The following is an 18,207-nucleotide window of genomic DNA, read 5'->3' as shown; positions in this document are numbered from 1 at the left end:
TAGACACCAAGAAGAAGACATTTCTCTGGTGTAAATATCCATTTCCTAGTCCTCACAGAAAATTCACTTAAATTTAAGGCATACAATTACATGGAGTATACTTTGCTTTTAAAAATTACTGTTGAATTACTGTCCTGTATTTAAAAAGACATGGATTCTGTTCATTTGTCTCCAGTTTAAGTTAAAAAATGGCATAATGATACCAAAATATTTTGTTCTTTTAAACACAGTTTCTCAAAGGTATATTTAATGCTAATGTAGATTGTATGGTGAAGATATGTTTCTTTGAATGAAAAGATAACATATAAAAACAATTCTAGGATATCAGTAGCAGTAACTATGACATATGTGCCTTTGATGTCATTATACCATATATCCTTTTGTATAGTTAAAATGGCTATTCTATGCATTTTGGTTTAATTGCTATAGGAAATGTTGTTATCCTTCATATTATGAAAAGTACTAGTTTTAGTCTTCCACCATACAAAGACCTTTTTAAAAATAATCTTTTAAATATTATTTTCATGATAAATAATTTACCATTTATCTGTGGGAGAGAAATACTGCTTTTCTGCACACACTTGTGTATGTGTTCCAAAATTGTGTAGTAAGATTTTTGACTATTAGAGTGACATGTGACTATAATTGTTTTCAGTAGAGTTTATTATTATAATATATTATCAAAGAACCAAAATTTATAAAGATAGAAAGCTTTACAAGAAGTGCTAAGATCTTCATAATATTACCAGTTGCTTTGTTATGATTGTATTACTCTAATTTTCTAGGATTGTGAAATTATGTCTAATTATTGACATGGGTGCAAGATGTTTCATGAATACAGGGAACTCCAGATTCTTGATTATGGCTATTTGTGGTACGTCCTGCCAGTCTACAAAGGGGAAGTTCAGCTGCCTCTTACGTGTAGATGATGCAGTGGCCTGTTGCTGAACTAGAAATCAGCCGTTGCTTTAAATGACAGATTAGCAGCTCCCTCCTCCATAATCCCAAACTACCATACCCAGACCTAGGTGTAAGTAGAAACTAAAAAGAGATTAACCAAAGTTACTTCTTCAATGTAGTCAGAAAAATGTAAAGAATATTGAAAAAGCAAATGTTGGGCATAAGTATATATAGCATTTTATGTTTCAGTTTGTGGTAAGAAGTTTTTCAAAGTACCTTTAACAATGGAAATACCTTTCTGCTATTTTCATTCCATCATTGGAATTAGCACTTAGAAACTATCCACTTAAGTGCTATTGAGTCTTCAGTTATTTCTTAACTACATTGTCCTTTATCTCGGTGCCTGTGAATTAGAGGTCTGTCTTTACATTTATTATAGTACTAGGTAAATAGGCATTTATGCCAACTGTAACATAAACGGAGATTCCGTGTACAATATGGATAATTATTTTTAGTCTGTTTCTGTTCACACTTTTAAATTACCTTGTTTTTGTTTATTTTCAACTCTTGAGTGTGTCTCAATGTCTACTATGCTTTATTTTTCTCTTCTGATTTCTCTTCTCTGCATACTAAATATTTTCTGGAGAAATGTACAAACTGGCTGAAACATCTGATTTAGCTTTAAGTGATTTGTTGTTGTCGTTTTGTTTTTAAATGTTGCCCAGGCTGGAGTCAAACTTCTGGGCTCAAATGATTCTCCTGCCTCAGCCTCTAGAGTAGCTGGGACTATAAGCTGGTACCACTGCAGCGAGCTTCCAAGTGGATCATTTATTGAAGTTCAGTAATATTAAAGTGGACCCTTGAACAACAGAAAGGTTAGGGGAGCCAGCGCCCCATGTAGTCAAAAATCCATGTATTACTTTTGACTCCCGCAAAACTTAACCACTAATAGTCTACTGTTGACCAGAGGTCTTACTGATAATATAAACAGTTGATTAACATATATTTCTTATATGTATTGTGTATTGTATTGTTACAATATAGTAAGCTACAGAAAAGGAAATGTTAAGAAATCATAAGGAAGAGAAAATATATTTACTATTCCTTAAGTGGAAGTGGATCATCATAAGTGTCTGTCCTTGTTGTCTTCATGTTGAGTAGGCTGAGGAGGAAGAGGAAGGGTTGGTTTTGCTGCCTCAGGGTGGCAGAAGTGAAAGGAAAGACAGAAGAGGCAGGCACAGTATAACTTTACAGAAATACATTGTAATTTCTGTCTGGCTTTTTTGCTTTTTCATTTCTCTAAAAATGTTTCTATATGGTGCAAATCCTCTAGTTTCAGTGGCTATATCACGGGGTGGGGGGGGGATCCCTGTCATAAAAGAAGTCAAAGCAGTCTTGGAGAATCAAACCCATTTGACAGATTGCCTAATGTTACTTTGTTTTCTGGCACCGCTTCTTCTTCCTCATCGTCTGGCACTGCTTGGGAAGCGCTCATCTGCATCAGGTTGCCTCTGTTAATTCCTCTGGAGTGGTATCTGTTAGCTCTTAAATTTCTGTAAGATCTATTTCTTGAAACCCTTCACCCACCCAACCCCCAACCACCTTTTTTTTTTTTTTTCTTTTCCATATCTACAATCTCTTTCATGATTTCCTTGACTGACTCTCGTAAATCCGGTGAAGTCATGTGCAACATCTGGGCATAGTTTTCTCCTGCAGGTATTTTTTGTTTCAGGCTTGATGGCTTCCAAGGTTTTTTTCTGTAACAGCAATAATATCTTCAATGATGAAATGCTTCCAGACATTCATGACGTTCTCTCTATTGGTGTTCTCTTCTATTGAATTGACAGTCCCTTCCCTAGTGTATCATGTGTAATGACCCTTAAAGGTCCTTATGACCCCCTGATCTAGATGCAGAATTAGAGATGTTGTGTTTCGGTCAAGTAGACCGTTTTGACATCTTCAGTGTTGAACTCCTGGATCTAGGTGGCCGGGGCATTGTCTAATATCAAAGGAAGTTAAAAGACAGTTCCTTACTGAGAAGGTACTTCCTGACTTCACAGACAAAGCATGGAAGGAACCAATCCAGAAAAAGGGTTTTTGTTATCTAGGTTTTTTTTTTTTTTTTTTTGGGCTTTTTATTTTTGTTTTGTACAACCAAAAGACTGGCAGCTGGTGTTTATTTTTTCCCTTTAAGGCTCAAGGGTTAACAGCTTTGTAGATAAGAGCAGTCCTGATCATAAACTTGACTGCATCTGCACAAAACAGTGGATGGAGTTAGCCTATCCTTTCCTGCCATAAATCCTGGTGCTTACTTCTCTTCTTTACTAATGCCTTGCGGCATTTTTTTTTTTCCAAAATAAGGCACTTTCATCTGCATTAAAAAACCTGTTCAGTGCTAGGCACAGTGGTTCATACCTGTAATCCCAGCACTTTGGGAAGCTGAGGTGAGAGGAACACTTGAGCCTGGAAATTTGAGAACAGTCTGGGCAACATAGTGAGACCCCATCTCTACAAAAAATAAAAGAATTAGCGGTATGTGGTGGTATGCGCCTGTGGTCTCAGTTTCCATCTCAGGAGGCTGAGATGAGAGGATCACATGAGCCCAGGAGGTTGAGGCTGCAGTGATCCAAAGTCATGCCACAGCACTTCAGCCTGGGCAATAGAGTGAGATCCTATGTCTCCCTGTATAAAAAAAAAAAAAAAAAGCCTGGGCATGGTGGCTCACGCCTGTAATCCCAGCACTGTGGGAGGCTGAGGCGGGCAGATCACGAGGTCAGGAGTTCAAGACCAGCATGACCAACATGGTGAAACCCCGTCTGTACTAAAGAATACAAAAGTTAGCCAGGTGTGGTGGCACACGCCTGTAATCCCAGCTACTCAGGAGGCTGAGGCAGGAGAATCACTTGAACCCAGGAGGCGGAGGTTGCAGTGAGCCAAGATTGCACTACTGCACTCCAGCCTGTGTGACAGACTGAGACTCTGTCTCAAAAAAAAAACAACAACAAAAAACAAAACACACACACACACACACACACACACACCCCCTCTGTTTAGGCAGATAACCTTTCTCCTGAATGATTTTCTTAATGGTGTCTGGGAACTCCCCTGCTGCCTCTTGGTTGGCAGTAGCTGCTGCTTCTGTTTTCTTGATGTTTTTAAGCCAAACCACTTTTTCAAATTATCAAACCATTCTTTGCTGGCATTCTCCAACTTTAAATCCTTTTTTTTTTCCTTTAAGTTGTTAATAGAAGTGGTGAGAGCAGATATTCTTCCCTTGTTCCTGCTCTTAGGAAGATACTATTTAGGCTTTCACCATTTCCTTTGGTGTTAGCGTTAGGTCTTCTGTATATGCGATTTGCTAGATTGGCACAGTTCTCTTTATTTCCTGTTTGCTCAGTTTGTATCAGGAACGGATTTTAGATTTTATTTATTTACTTTTTTATTCTGTGGAGATGACCAATTTTTGTTCATTTTTGGTCTGTTAATATGGTGAATTATACTGATCGATTTTTCTAATACTAAACCTTGTATTCTTGGGATAAATACCACTTGATCATGATGTATTATCCCTTCTAACATTGTATTTGATTTGCTAAATTTTAAGAATTTTTTATGTTCATGAGGTATAGTTGTCTGTAGCTTTCTTGTAACGTCTGTGTCTTGTTACCACAATAATGCTAGCCTCAATTGAGTATTCTTTTCTTTTAGTTTTTCTACTTAAGAGTAGTTTACATACCGCAATTAGTGTTGTAATATTCTGTTTTTCTGTGTACTATTGCCAGTGAGTTTTATACCTTCAGATGATTTCTTGTTGCTGATTAACATTCTCTTCTTTCTAATCAAAGTACTCCCTTTAGCATTTCTTGTAGGACAGGTCTGGTGTTAATGAAATCTCTCAGTCTTTGTTTGTCTGGAAAGTCTTGATTTCTACTTCATGTTTGAGGGATATTTTTGCTGAATATATTATTGCAGGGCAAAAGATTTTTTTCCTTCCTCACTTTATGTCATGCCTCTCTCTCCTGGCCTGTAAGGCTCCCACTGAAAAGTCTGCTGTCAGATGTATTAGATCTCCAGTGTATGTTTTCTTTCCTCTTGCTACTTAAAGCGTCCTTTATCCTTGACCTTTGGGAGTTTGAGTATTCAGTGTCTTGAGGTAGTCTTCTTTGGGTTAAATCTGCTGGTGTTTTGAATAAACTTTCTACCCCTGTGTCTTTCTCTGCCTCCTCTTTAAGGCCAGTAACTCTTGGATTTGCCCTTTTGAGGCTTTTTTCTAGATCTTGCAGGTGTGCTTGTTTTTTTAATTCTTCGTTTGTCTCCTCTGTTTTCAAATAGCGTGTCTTCAAGCTCACTCTTTCATTCTTCTGCTTGATCAGTTTTGCTATTAAGAGACTCTGATGTGCTCTTCAGTATGCCTGTTGCCTTTTCAACTGCAGAATTTCTGCTTGATTCTATTTAATTATTTCAGTGTCTTTGTGAAATTTATCTGATAGGATTCTGAATTCCTTCTCTGAGTTATTGTGAATTTTTTTTAGTTTCCTGCAAACAGCTATTTTGAAGTCTCTTTCTAAAAGGTCATATATCTTGGTTTCTCCAGGATTGGCCCCTGGTGTCTTTTTTAGTTTGTTTTATTTTTTGAGACAGGAACTCACTCTGTCGCCCAGGCTGTAGTGCAGTGGCATGATCTTGGCTCACTGCAACCTCTACCTCCTAGGCACAGGTGATCCTCCCACCTCAGCCTCCCAAGTAGATGGGACCACAGGTGCACACCACTGCAGCTGGCTAATGTTTGTATTTTTTGTAGACACGGCATTTCAACATGTTGCCCAGACTGGTCTTGAATTCCTGGGCTCAAGTCGTCTGCCTGCCTCGGCCTCCCAAAGTGTTGGGATTACTGGTGTGGGCATCGTGCCTGGCCTTGGTGTCTTATTTAGTTTGTTTGGTGAGGTCATGTTTTCTTGGATGGTCTTGATGCTTATGGGTGTTTGTTTGTGTCTGGGCATTGAAGAGTTAGTTATTTCTTGTAGTCTTTCTAGTCTGGGGTTGTTTGTACTTGTCTTTCTTGGGAAGGCCTTGCAGATATTCAGAAGGACTTGGATTTTGTAATCTAAGCTGCACCTGCAGTAAGGGGAAACCCAAGCCCAGTAGCACTGTAGTTCTTGCAGAGTTGTGGAGTTACGTCCTTGGTGGTCTTCAATAAGATCCAAAAGAATTCCCTGTATTATAGGCAGTCTCTTATTCTCTTCCTTTACTTTTTCCTAAATAAGCGGCATTTCTCTCTCTGTTCTGAGCTGCCTGGAGCTGGGGGAGGGGTGACACAAGGTTCTCTGTGGCCACCAGTACTGGGACTGTGCTAGGTCAGACCAGAAGCCAGCACAGCACTGGGTGTTGCCCAAGGCCCGCTGTGACCCCTACCTGGCTACAGCCTATGTTTGCTCAAGACCCTCGGTATCTATAATCAGCAGGTGGTGAAGCCAGCCAGGCTTGTGTCCTACCCTTCAGGTTGAGGAGTTCCTCTAGGCCCCAGGTGAGTCCAGAGATGCCATCTGGGAGCCAGGGACTGGAGTTAGAACCCTCAGAAATCGGCCGGGCGCCGTGGCTCACACCTGTAATCCCAGCACTTTGGGAGGCTACGGCGGGTGGATCACCCGAGGTCAGGAGTTCGAGACCAGCCTGACCAACATGGAGAAACCCTGTCTCCACTAAAAATACAAAATTAGCCAGGTGTGGTGGTGCAAGTCTATAATCCCAGCTACTTAGGAAGCTGAGGCAGGAGAATCGCTTGAACCCAGGAGGCAGAGGTTGCGATGAGCCGAGATTGCGCCGTTGCACTGTTGCACTCCAGCCTGGGCAACAAGAGCGAAACTCCATCTCAAAGAAACCTCAGAAATCTTCCTGGTGTTTTATTCCACTGTGGCTGAGCTGGTACTCAAACTGTGAAATGCGGTCTTTCCCATTCCTCCCTCCCCTTTCCACAGGCAGAGGATCCTCACCCATTGGCCACCACCACTACAGGCCCATGGGGAGTACTGTCAGGCTGCTGCTAGATGTTCACTTAAGACCCAAGGGTTCTCCAGTCAGCTTGTGGGAGTGCTGCCAGGCCTAGGACTCACCATTCAGGGCAGCGGGCTCCCTTCTGCCCCAGTGCAGGTATGCTATCCAAGAGCCAAGGCCTGGAATTAGGGACTCCAAGAGCCCACTTGGTGCTCTACCCCACTGTGGCTGAGCTGGTACCTAAGGTGAAAGACAAAGTCCCCTTTATTCTTCTCTCTGCTTTTCTCAGGTAGAAGGAGTCTTTTTTTTTTTTTTTTTTTGAGACGGGGTCTCGCTCTGTCGCCCAGGCTGGAGTGCAGTATCCAGATCTCAGCTCACTGCAAGCTCCGCCTCCCGGGTTTACGCCATTCTCCTGCCTCAGCCTCCTGAGTAGCTAGGACTACAGGCGCCCGCCACCTCGCCTGGCTACTTTTTTGTATTTTTTAGTAGAGATGGGGTTTCACCATGTTAGCCAGGATGGTCTCGATCTCCTGACCTCGTGATCCGCCCGTCTCGGCCTCCCAAAGTGCTGTGATTACAGGCTTGAGCCACCGCACCCGGCCACTTTAGTTTCTTAAGGTGGAAACTGAAGTGACTGATTTCCTGTTTCCTTTCTTTTTCTTCCTTATATGGGCATTTGTCGCTGTGTTTCCTTCTAAGTACTGTTTTAACTGCATATCACAAATTTTGATATATTTCTCTTTATAAGCAATTTGATTATGATATGTCTTAACGTAGCTTTCTGCACATTTCTCTTGCTGGGAGTTCATTAAAGTTCTTGGAGGTATAGGTTTATGGTTTTCATCAAAATTGGAAAAAATTTGGCAATTAATCAAAAAATTTTTGATCTTTACCTGTTTCTTTCTTTTTTTTTTTTTTTTTTTTTGAGACGGAGTCTCGCTCTGTCACCCAGGCTGGAGTGCTGTGGCCGGATCTCAGCTCACTGCAAGCTCCACCTCCCGGGTTCATGTCATTCTCCTGCCTCAGCCTCCCGAGTAGCTGGGACTACAGGTGCTGCCACCTTGCCCGGCTAGTTTTTTTTTGTAGTTTTTAGTAGAGACGGGGTTTCACCGTGTTAGCCAGGATGGTCTCGATCTCCTGACCTCGTGATCCGCCCATCTCGGCCTCCCAAAGTGCTGGGATTACAGGCTTGAGCCACCGCGCCCAGCCTACCTGTTTCTTTGTCTATTTGAAGTTGTCCCACAACTAACTGATGCTCTCTGTTCATTTTTTCCAGACAGAAAAAAGACTGTAGTTTCTATTACCATTTTTTTCAAGTTCACTAATCTTTTCTTCTGTGGTGTCTGATCTGCTGTTATTCTATCCATCGTATTTTAATCTTAGTTATTTTAGTTTTCATGTATTAATATGATTTGGGTTTTTTTCATATTCTGTGTTTCTGTTTAACTGGCTTAGTCTTTACTTCTTGCACATATGGAATGCAGTTATAATAGCTAGTTTAATGTCTCTGTCTACTAATTCTATTTTTGAATCTGTTTTATTGATTTTTCTTCTTATGGGTTGTATTTTCTTAATTTTTTACATGATTAGTAATTTTTATTGTATTTCAGACATTGTGAATTTTACTTTATGCCCTGGATATTTTTGTATTCCTGTTAGTATTCTAGGACTTTTTTCTGTGGTGCAGTGAAATTACTTTAGAAACAGATTGTTGTATTTATTTGTTTTTTCTGAGATAGGGTCACACTCCTGTCACCCAGGCTGGAGTACAGTAGTGCCATCTTGGCTCACTGCAGCCTCAACCTCTCCTGCTCAAGCAAAACACCCACCTAAGTGCCCCAAGTAGCTGAGACTACAGGCATGGGCCACCATGCCTGGCTGTTTTTTTGTATTTTTTGTAGAGACGGGTTTCGCCATGTTACCCAGGCTGATCTCAAACTCCTCAGCTCAAGCGATCCACTTGCCTTGGCCTCCCAAAGTGCTAGGATTACAGGCATGAACCACAGTGTGGGGCCTTGCAAGTATTATTTTGAAGCTCAGTTAGGTGGGAAAAGAGCAGCTAGCAGCCTAGAGCTAATTTTCCCCAATACTAAGACAGTATTCTTTTGAGTATCCTACCTGGTGTCTCTTAAATTATGAAGTTTTCCAGTCTGGCTGATGAGAGCATGAACTATTCCCAACACTTAAACATCTTTGGTAATTGTTCTCTCTCTTCCTTTCTGGTGGCTCTGCTCTAGGCCTTGTGTGTTTCCTCAAGGAATGGGGATTGGTGTTGAGCTGAAATTTTGAGATGAAGATGGACACCCCCCTCCCCTTCCTGTCTGTATAGTTCTCTCTGTTTTGGTACTCTGTCCTACAAATTCTAGCTTTCTTCGTTTTCCTGTATTCTTAGCTTCATCTTCTCAACTTAGGATGACCATCAGGCTTCATCTGGGTTCCCTTGCCCTGCACCGAGGCCTGGAAACTGTCTCTAGAATATACGCCGGGACAATTGTGAAGCTCTGTAGGATTTTATTTTTCTTTTTTAAGGAATCACTGTAGTGTGCTGACTGATGTTTCATATCTAAAGACTGTTATATGTTTTGTTCATTTTTAAAGCTTTTTCTTAGGTGAAAGGGTATAGCTGCTTTCTGCTACTGTATTTTGGCCAGATACCTTTGTTTTGGAAGCTAAAAATTACTGTATTACTCATATAGTTAAAGACGAAATTACAGTGAAAATTATACAGTATCTATTTTGATGAAAAACGATTAAAGCTATAGATATAAATAAAGCAGGACTTCCAGTCGTAATTTATAATAATAAATTCATTTATTTAGAAAATAAAATGATTAAGTGTGAACACCAAGGAATTAAAAAGAGAGCAAACTCATAGGCACTGGAAATGTAAATAATAAGGAGGAACAGGAACTAAATGAAGGGGAAGACAGAGAGCGGGGGATCAATAAAACTCAAGCTCAACATTTGAAAAGATATGTAAAAAAGAAAAACCTGGTAAGAACACCCAAGAAATAAAAGAGAAGGCATAAGTATTATTTGTTAATTATTATTGCAAATATAAAGAGAGCATACCCACTAATTTAGCAGTACTTTAAAAGGTAATATTATGAGCAAGTTATGCTAATAAATGTGAAAACTTCGATGCATGGATGGTGGAGTCAAGACTGGAGACTATAGTATTCCAGAGAAGAGATTATGGTGGCCTGAACTCTAGGGCACTAGTAATAGAAACAGGTAAGTTAAAAACGTACAACAGACATTTATAATTCCATGAATGGAGGGATAGGAGGGTTAAGGTGCTGGGTTACAGGGTTCTCCCTTGGGCAATTGCAAGGTGTTGGGTGGTGTCACTACACCTAAGGAACAGCAGGGTTTTTGGGGGGGATTAATTTGAGGTACATGGGTTTCGGTAGCATTGTCTAGTTGGTTATATGGGTCTGAGCTTACTGAAGTCTGGGTAAATTGTCTTATAAACTTACCAGCTTGTTTTTCTTTCTGTGAGCGTGCCTTTAAATGTTTCCAGAAATGTAAAATACCCTCTTTTTAAACCACATTAAACCCTCCCCCATATAAATATTATGTACCCGGCTAGATCTTAGTTAGATATGAGAACAAAGATCCTACTTAAACAGCAGTCTCTTGTAATAAACACTAAAATGTATGCTTGTAACAGGAGCCCTTAACTTTTTGGCATAGTTTCTATGTAAGAACTCAGATTTCTCTGAGTGATATGGCTGTGGCTTAGATTCTGATTCTCTAAAAATCATTGCCAGGCTTGTCTGACCCTGCTGCTAGGTAGCTAGGCAGGCTTCACTAAAATATAGCCTCAAATCCTTTCATTTAACTACCTAAGTTCCTAAAATACTTGAAAATGAGCTGCACTCATTTATGTTACTGAGGTGCTACATGTAGACTTTTGTCTTCCTCTTGGCTTAAACAAAACTCCCAAGTCACCTCAAAGATGGAAATGAGATGATTCCCATGTGTTTTTATTTTTTTGAAGAGATGTGATGTGTATTGGAAATTGCCTTTCCCCGTAGGCAATTATTTGACTGGACTGGAGGCTGCTGCACACTACCTTAAGCCTGACCGTTTTAGCATAATCCTAGCCTGACCTGCACTAAACTGGCTATTACTAAAAACCTTTGTCTGTGTCGTCTGAAGTATTTACTGCCTGTCGCAAGTGGTACTCTTCTTGCTGACTTTTTTTTTTTTTTTTTTTTTTTTTGAGATGGAGTCTAGCTCTGTCGCCCAGGCTGGAGTGCAGTAGCGTGATCTCGGCTCACTGCAAGCTCCGCCTCCCGGGTTCCCGCCATTCTCCTGCCTCAGCCTCCCGAGTAGCTGGGACTACAGGCCCCCGCCACCGCGCCCGGCTAATTTTTTTTTGTATTTTTAGTAGAGACGGGGTTTCCCTGTGGTCTCCATCTCCTGACCTCATGATCCGCCCGCCTCGGCCTCCCAAAGTGCTGGGATTACAGGCGTGAGCCACCGCGCCCAGCCTTGCTGACTTCTTAGTGACATATAAAGTACAACTATAGCTTGAACAAGGTAAACAATGTGCTTTTTGTTACATAGTACAATATAAGTTGTCAAAGCATAGTACATTCTTTAGTTTTAATTGATAGATTGGAAATTTAGTATGAGCATGTTGACAAGTGTGATTGCATTTGTGATGTTTATGTTTCACACAATTTTTCTTCCTCTTCTTTTTTTAAGGAGACAGAGTCTTGCTTTGTCTCTCAGGCTGGAGTGCAATGGCATGATCTCAGCTCACTGCAACCTCCGCCTCCTGGGTTCAAGCGATTCTCCTTCCTCAGTCTCCCGAGTAGCTGGGGCTATAGGTGTGCACCACCACACCTGGCTAATACTCATATTTTTTGATAGAGACAGGGTTTTGCCATGTTGGCCAGGCTGGTCTCGAACTCTTGACCTCAAGTGATCCACCCACCTCGGCCTCCCAAAGTGCTGGGGTTACAGGCGTGAGCCACCATGCCTGGCCAATTATTATTATTTTAATTATTCCTGGAGCCATCAAAGGAAAGACTTACACCATGGTTTAGTAAATTTTTTGGGCCAAATCTTAACCATGCCACCAATTTCTTATCTTTTTATTTCAAATTTAATTAGTTTATAATTTTAATAAAAAATGCATTTATTTACATGGTTCAAAATGCAAAGTGCTGTTTTTAAAAAGTATCCCCTGAGAAGTCTTGTTCCCTCCCATCCCCGTCTGTCCCTTCTCCTTAGTTCATTATACGTATTACTATATTTTTATTAATTTCTGTTTATTCCTTTAGACTTTATGCAAAAGGCTAATTCAAATGTATTTTCTTATTTCCACCTCCTTTGACTCAAGATAACATACTAATACTTTGCACCCTGGTTTCTTTATTTTTATTCCATGGAGCTCTCTCTTTATATCAGTCAATACATAAAGACCTTCCTTTTTTCTTCTTTTTTTACTGTATAGTATTCATTTGTTGGTATGTGCTGTAATTTATTCAACCAGTCCTCCTTTTGCACTTGAATTTGTTCAGTCTTTTGCTATTACAGGCAATTTCATAGTGATTAACCTTGTACATGTGTATTTCATATGTATGTAGGTTTCCTGATGGTTTTGTTTCCTAGAAGGGTGTTTGCTAGGTGAAAGGGTACATGCATCTGTAATTTTGATTGATATTATTGGATTCCCTTTATATACATCTTGCATTTTGCATTTCAGCAGCAATATATGAGGGTCCTTGGAATGCCCTCCTTTTCCTACAGCTTGACAAGTGGTTGGACTTAAATCAGATTTTGCCAGCCTGATAAGAAACACGGTCTCACTGTATATTTTTTGTTTGCATTTCTGTTTTCAGCTTATCATATGTTCAAGGGCCATTTGTATTTCTTTTCTTTTTCACATTTGTCCGTTTTTCCATTGGATTATCTCCTCTAAGAATTCTTTATATGGGCGTATTTATGGACTTTGTATTTTGTCCCACTGGTCTGTCTATTCATTTGCCACTCGTATACTTTTAGTTGTTGAGGCCATATAAAATTATGTTGTTAGAGCTGTGTTCTCATTGCTCCTCATTTTCATAGTTTTCCTGGCAATTACTGCTTGTTTATTTTTCAATAAGATCTTTAGAATCAGCCTTTCTAGTTCCTGGAGGAAAAAAATGGATACTTTTATTGGGTTTGTATAAATTAGAATACCTTAAGAAGAATTGATAGCTTTATGATGTTTAGCCTCTCTAAGAATATGATTTTAACTTTCTCTTCATTCAATTCTACTTTCATTTCTTTAAAGGGTTTTAAAGTTTTCTTTAAGTTTGCACATTACTGATTAAGTGAAAATATGCAAATATTTAGTTGCTCTTGGAAATGAAGTCTTTATATCTTCTGTTGTGTGTATAATATGTTACATATATGAAGACTATTGATCTTTGTATATTCTTTTTATAGGTTACTAGCTTACTGAATTCTCTTATGTTTGTAGTCACTAATTCTTAATATTGTTTTAAAGCACATTTTATGGAGTTGGTGAGTACTATATAGGATGTTTTTTTTTTTAGTACCAAAGTCTTGGTTGAGAGACTTATTACACGGTATATCCATTTTTACTGGTTTAGATGTGTAGCATGGTGAACCTCAGCAAGTTTAAAAAGAATCATTTCTTTATTTTGACTTGAAATTTCAAGTTTTTTAATTGATGAAAAGTTGTCATTGATTGTGGCAAGGGGGATGTGAAATCCAACCATTTATTGGTATGTATTACGACTTAGCTAAGTCCAATAATAGTCAGTACATAATACTAAATCATTCAAAAGCAAATGGTCTTTTAGATCAAGTAATAGATCTCTTAAATTGAGATGTATTTGCCTTAGATAGTAAGAATGACTCTTTGGTCTCTTCTAAGAGGTGAAGAGAGATGCTGTTTCTGGGTATTTTTGCTAAAATTATTTTATGAGAAGCACTTACTTTCATATGTTAAAAATTTGGAACTTGAAGTTAAAGCATATTGTCTTGAGTAAAAAATATTGGTAGAAGTTCAGAAATGTAAACTGAATTGTCTTTTATTTTACCTAAGTGGACTATGGAATCTTAAGCTATTAGTATACAAATACTTGTAGGCCAGGTACAGTGGCTCACACCTATAATCCCAACACTTCGTGAGGCCAAGGTGGGAGGATCACTTGAGGCCAGGAGTTTGAGACCAGCCTGGGCAACATAGTGAGACCTCATTTCTACATTTAAAAATTAGCCAGGTATGGTGGTGCATGCCTGTAATTCCAACTGCTCTGGAGTCTGAGGCAGGAAGATTGCTTGAGCCCAGGAGTTAAGAGGCTGCAGTGAGCTATGATGATGCCATTACATTCCAGCTGGTGCATCAGAGTGAGATCTTGTCTCAAAACAGACAAACAAAAACCCCCCAAAACCAAATTTGTATTTCCCTTTCCCTTTTTCTGATATTTTAATATTTAAGTATACATGTATTCTCCATAATGAACGCTGTATCTATCATCCTGAACTTTTTAACCGCTCTAGTCTTTTGTATACTAAAGCTTTCAGGCTTTAAATAAAGCATATATATCAAAATGCTTTGAAGAGTAATTGAAATCTCAGTTTCTTCCCCTCCTTTTAACTAAACAGATGGAAAGAATTATTTAATTGTGTTTCCCAGAGCCCTTAATAATGTAGCATATTTGAGTGATTCTTTGAATAATGAGTGTGAGAAAATTGAAAAATGAAATGTAGAGCACTACAGTAGGTTTTAGTAAACAAAGTTTTGTTATGACACAGTAAATGGTAATGGATAAATAGGAAAATAGGAGTGTCTTATATTTGGGAAATTACATTCATTCCAAAAGAACAAAGGCAGTAAGCAGGAAGACAAATTAATTAACCCTAATAGTGAGAAAGGGAGCTGATAGTTTAGCCTCATGAGGTCAAATTACGTAATTTCTCTATTGTATAAGAGAAGAGTTTCAGAAGCATTCCATTTTCTTTTTCAGATTAAAAAGAAGCCAGCATTATCAGATAGTGGAAAAGCTTATTAATACTTGCTGTGTAGCCTGAATAAAACCCTTATTTAAAAAATGTGTGTGTGTATGTGTACGTGCATGTAGGTTGTTTGGTGAAATCCACTTTTTATATACTTGCTTAGATTTGTCAGCAGCAAGCTATGTTGCTTAATTCCTCTGGTAATTTTTATACAGCAGAGCCCTTTGCAGGTGGGTTTCTTGGACATTATGATATTAGTACTTCATTATGAGTTGGTGTTATCTCTTGAGTGGAAACAATGGCATCCATCTCTTTTTTTTTAAATTAAACAGGATGTTAGAATGCTGGAAGATTGTTTAATTTCATCAGTGTGTATCTGAACTAGTGTTTTATCTGGCCTTAAAAATAATTGCTGTCATAGTGGAATCATTCTTTCGTTCCATTTTTGTTTCAGATGTTAAGAGTTAAATTGTGATTTTCCTATTTCTGGAAGAATAATTAGAGAGTTTGATGGATTCAGATTCCTTCTGTTACTCAGGAAAGCCCCTTTCCAGGCCAGTCTCAAGAAACTGTGGGAAGAGGATATAGCACTGACAAAGGGTGGTAGAAACTCATTATTGTCAAAGATCTAGTTGCTGCTAGGCCTTTTTCTGTTTAGTCTTATCCTTGGCATCATAACCACATTCTGCCTATCTTATTCCCTGAAGTGGCCCTCTTCTTTTTTCCATAATCTGGTCTTACATTTGTTTTTCCTGTCCATCTGGCCAAGCTCTTTTATAACTTATTTGTGCATATGCTGTTTTGATACTTGGCTGACTGAGTGAGCTCAGGTCCGGCTCTGTGGAGAGGAATGGCCCTCCTCCACTATCACCCCTTCCTTTGAGGACTGTTCTAGACACCTCTGGATTAAAAGCACAACAGAAAACATAGCTATTTATTCTTGGAAATAATTACTTAAGCAAAAAATAATGTGGCTCTTGTCAATTTTTGTTCTGGAGAACCACAATCTGGAAAACCTGGGATAAAGTAGAATTTTAAACCATTTCTCTCCATTCCCATTAAGTGACCTTAGAGCAAGCTGTCCTCATTTCAGGCTTGCTGTAGTATAGCGTGTCCTTAGAAGTTGTTGTGCCTTTCCCTGACTCTTCCTTCATGTTTCTCCCAAGATTACTATAATGAAATTGAAGTAAAGGTCCAGCAGTAACAGAAGCAAATGAGATGTTGTTGAAGGGTCTTGGGAACAGGAGAAATGTGAAAACAGTGGTATTCATATTGGTCATTCTCTTGTTGTAGGCAGATTTTTAGTGAGAGGAATAATGGTAGAAAAATTTTTATAAAGCATAACAAAAGCTTCTAATATTGCTAGGAGTGCTTTGTAAGAGTAATGTTCAAAGCCTTGATGGAGCTTAGTTATAAATAAAGTTAATTTACTTTGAAATTTTGTGTAATGAAAAAGCATATGTATGTCCTTCTCATTTCACTGATTTTAATGAAAGATATACAACTGACCCTTGAACAACACAGGCTTGAACCTGAACTACACACGTCCACATATGCAGATTTTTTTCAACCAAACTTGGTGTTTGTGTAATGTGAAACCCATGTATATATGGCTGACTTTTTGTATACACAGGTTCTGCAGGGCCTGCTATGGGACTTGAGCAAGTGTGGATTCTGGTATGCTTAAGGGTCCTGGAACCAGTCTGCTGCATATACCAAAGGTCAAGTGCAGATCCAGCCCTCAAATAATAGGCACAAATTCTAGAAATTGGTTCATTCACCCCAGATTTAAACATAAGTGATCTTAAAAAATGTAGTTTGGTACTCGCTTTGGGAGCACATATACTAAAATTGGAATGATATAGAGAAGAGTAGCATGGGCCCTGCGCAAAAATTATTTTAAAAAATTAAAATTTTAAAAAATGAAGTTTGCTATACATAGCTTTTTTTAAAAAAAAAAGGATAGATTGTAATGACTACAGGTAAAAATGGGATTCTGAAATGGATAGGTTCTAAGTTTTATGACTGATACATTTGAAAAGTATATTCTCTTGTAAGATGGAAATTATTTTAAGTAAAAGGCTTCTAAGGAGATAAGAGATTTTATTGGGTAGAATATGTTGTGTTTTTATAATATACTTAATCTGGACTACCATCAGCTTTGTAAACATTCTGTTTATTTTACATACTTGCCACCGGTTTGTACATTTTTGTGTTTTATTCTCTACATTCACAGGTGAAGTCCTCAGTGATTTACTGAAAACATTTTCTAATGAGCTCACTTATCAGTTTCTCCAACTCAAAACAAATTGGAGGTAGGGATACTGTACACACCGTCAGTAAGAAATAACCACTAACAGCCTGATGAGAGAGAGGGAGAAAACCAAAATGCCTCAAGTTGAGTAAGCAGAACAGTCCAGATTTACTTAGAGAAGTGGTTCTTAACCTTATGGACACCTATCTTAGTCCATTTTATGCTGTTATAATGGAATACCTGAGACTGGGTAATTTATAAAGATCACAGATTTATTTGGCTCACAGTTTTGGAGGCTGGAAAGTCCAAGAGCATGGCGATGGCATCTGGTTAGGGCCTTTGTACTGTGTCATCCCATAGCAGAAAGTGGAAGGATAAGGGTGAAAGATCGAGAGAGCAGAAGGGAGCCAAACTCACTTTTATAACCAACTCAGTCTCAAGATAAACAACCTGCTTCCTCAGAAATGACATTAGTTCATTCTCTGGCCTCATGACCCAGTCACCCCACCTGCCAATACTGTTACATTGGGGATTCCGTTTCCAACACATGAGCTTTGAGGGACCCATTCAGACGATAGTGACACCTAATGGAGTCTGTAAACATTTTTCTCAGCAAGAAGTATAAACATATATCAGTTTGTATTCAGTGTCAGGAACTCTTGGGCTCACTGAAGCCCAGCCTTGGGCCCCAGGCTAAAAATGTGATTTAGTATAGGGGCAAATAGCTTTATGTGTCTAATTTAAGAGCATCGCTTTGGGATGCTTTGTAGATAATTTATATAATAGGCAATATTGAGTTAACAGAAAATGTTAAATTTTGTACCACACATTTAATAAGTGTACAGTGTTTCTTTTTTGAATTAAAAAATATGCATTTTTTACTTAACATTTATCCCATTATCTGGAAAACTTAAGTCTTCATTCCCCAGGGATATTGGTTAGAGAAATAATATTCTGCATTTGCATTAAATAAGCTTCACTGTAAATTTTTTTTTTGTTTTTTTGTTTTTTTTTTTTTTGAGTCAGAGTGTCGCTCTATTGCCAGGCTGGAGTGGAGTGGTGAGATCTCGGCTTAC

General features: G+C 38.8%; 1 protein-coding gene and 1 pseudogene across 3 annotated transcripts in view; both read left to right on the top strand.

Annotated features, from left to right (window-relative positions):
* Positions 1-18,207, top strand: part of MAP4K3 (mitogen-activated protein kinase kinase kinase kinase 3) — a 186,869-nt gene that overhangs the window by 25,747 nt on the left and 142,915 nt on the right. The window lies entirely within an intron of this gene.
* LOC115894408 lies at positions 16,699-16,795 on the top strand (annotated as a pseudogene).

This window comes from Rhinopithecus roxellana, chromosome 17 (assembly GCF_007565055.1).
Source record: "Rhinopithecus roxellana isolate Shanxi Qingling chromosome 17, ASM756505v1, whole genome shotgun sequence".
In the NCBI taxonomy this organism is placed as follows: domain Eukaryota; kingdom Metazoa; phylum Chordata; class Mammalia; order Primates; family Cercopithecidae; genus Rhinopithecus; species Rhinopithecus roxellana.
The sequence above is the reverse complement of the archived record's forward strand: the minus strand, read 5'-3'. Positions and strand labels throughout refer to the sequence as shown.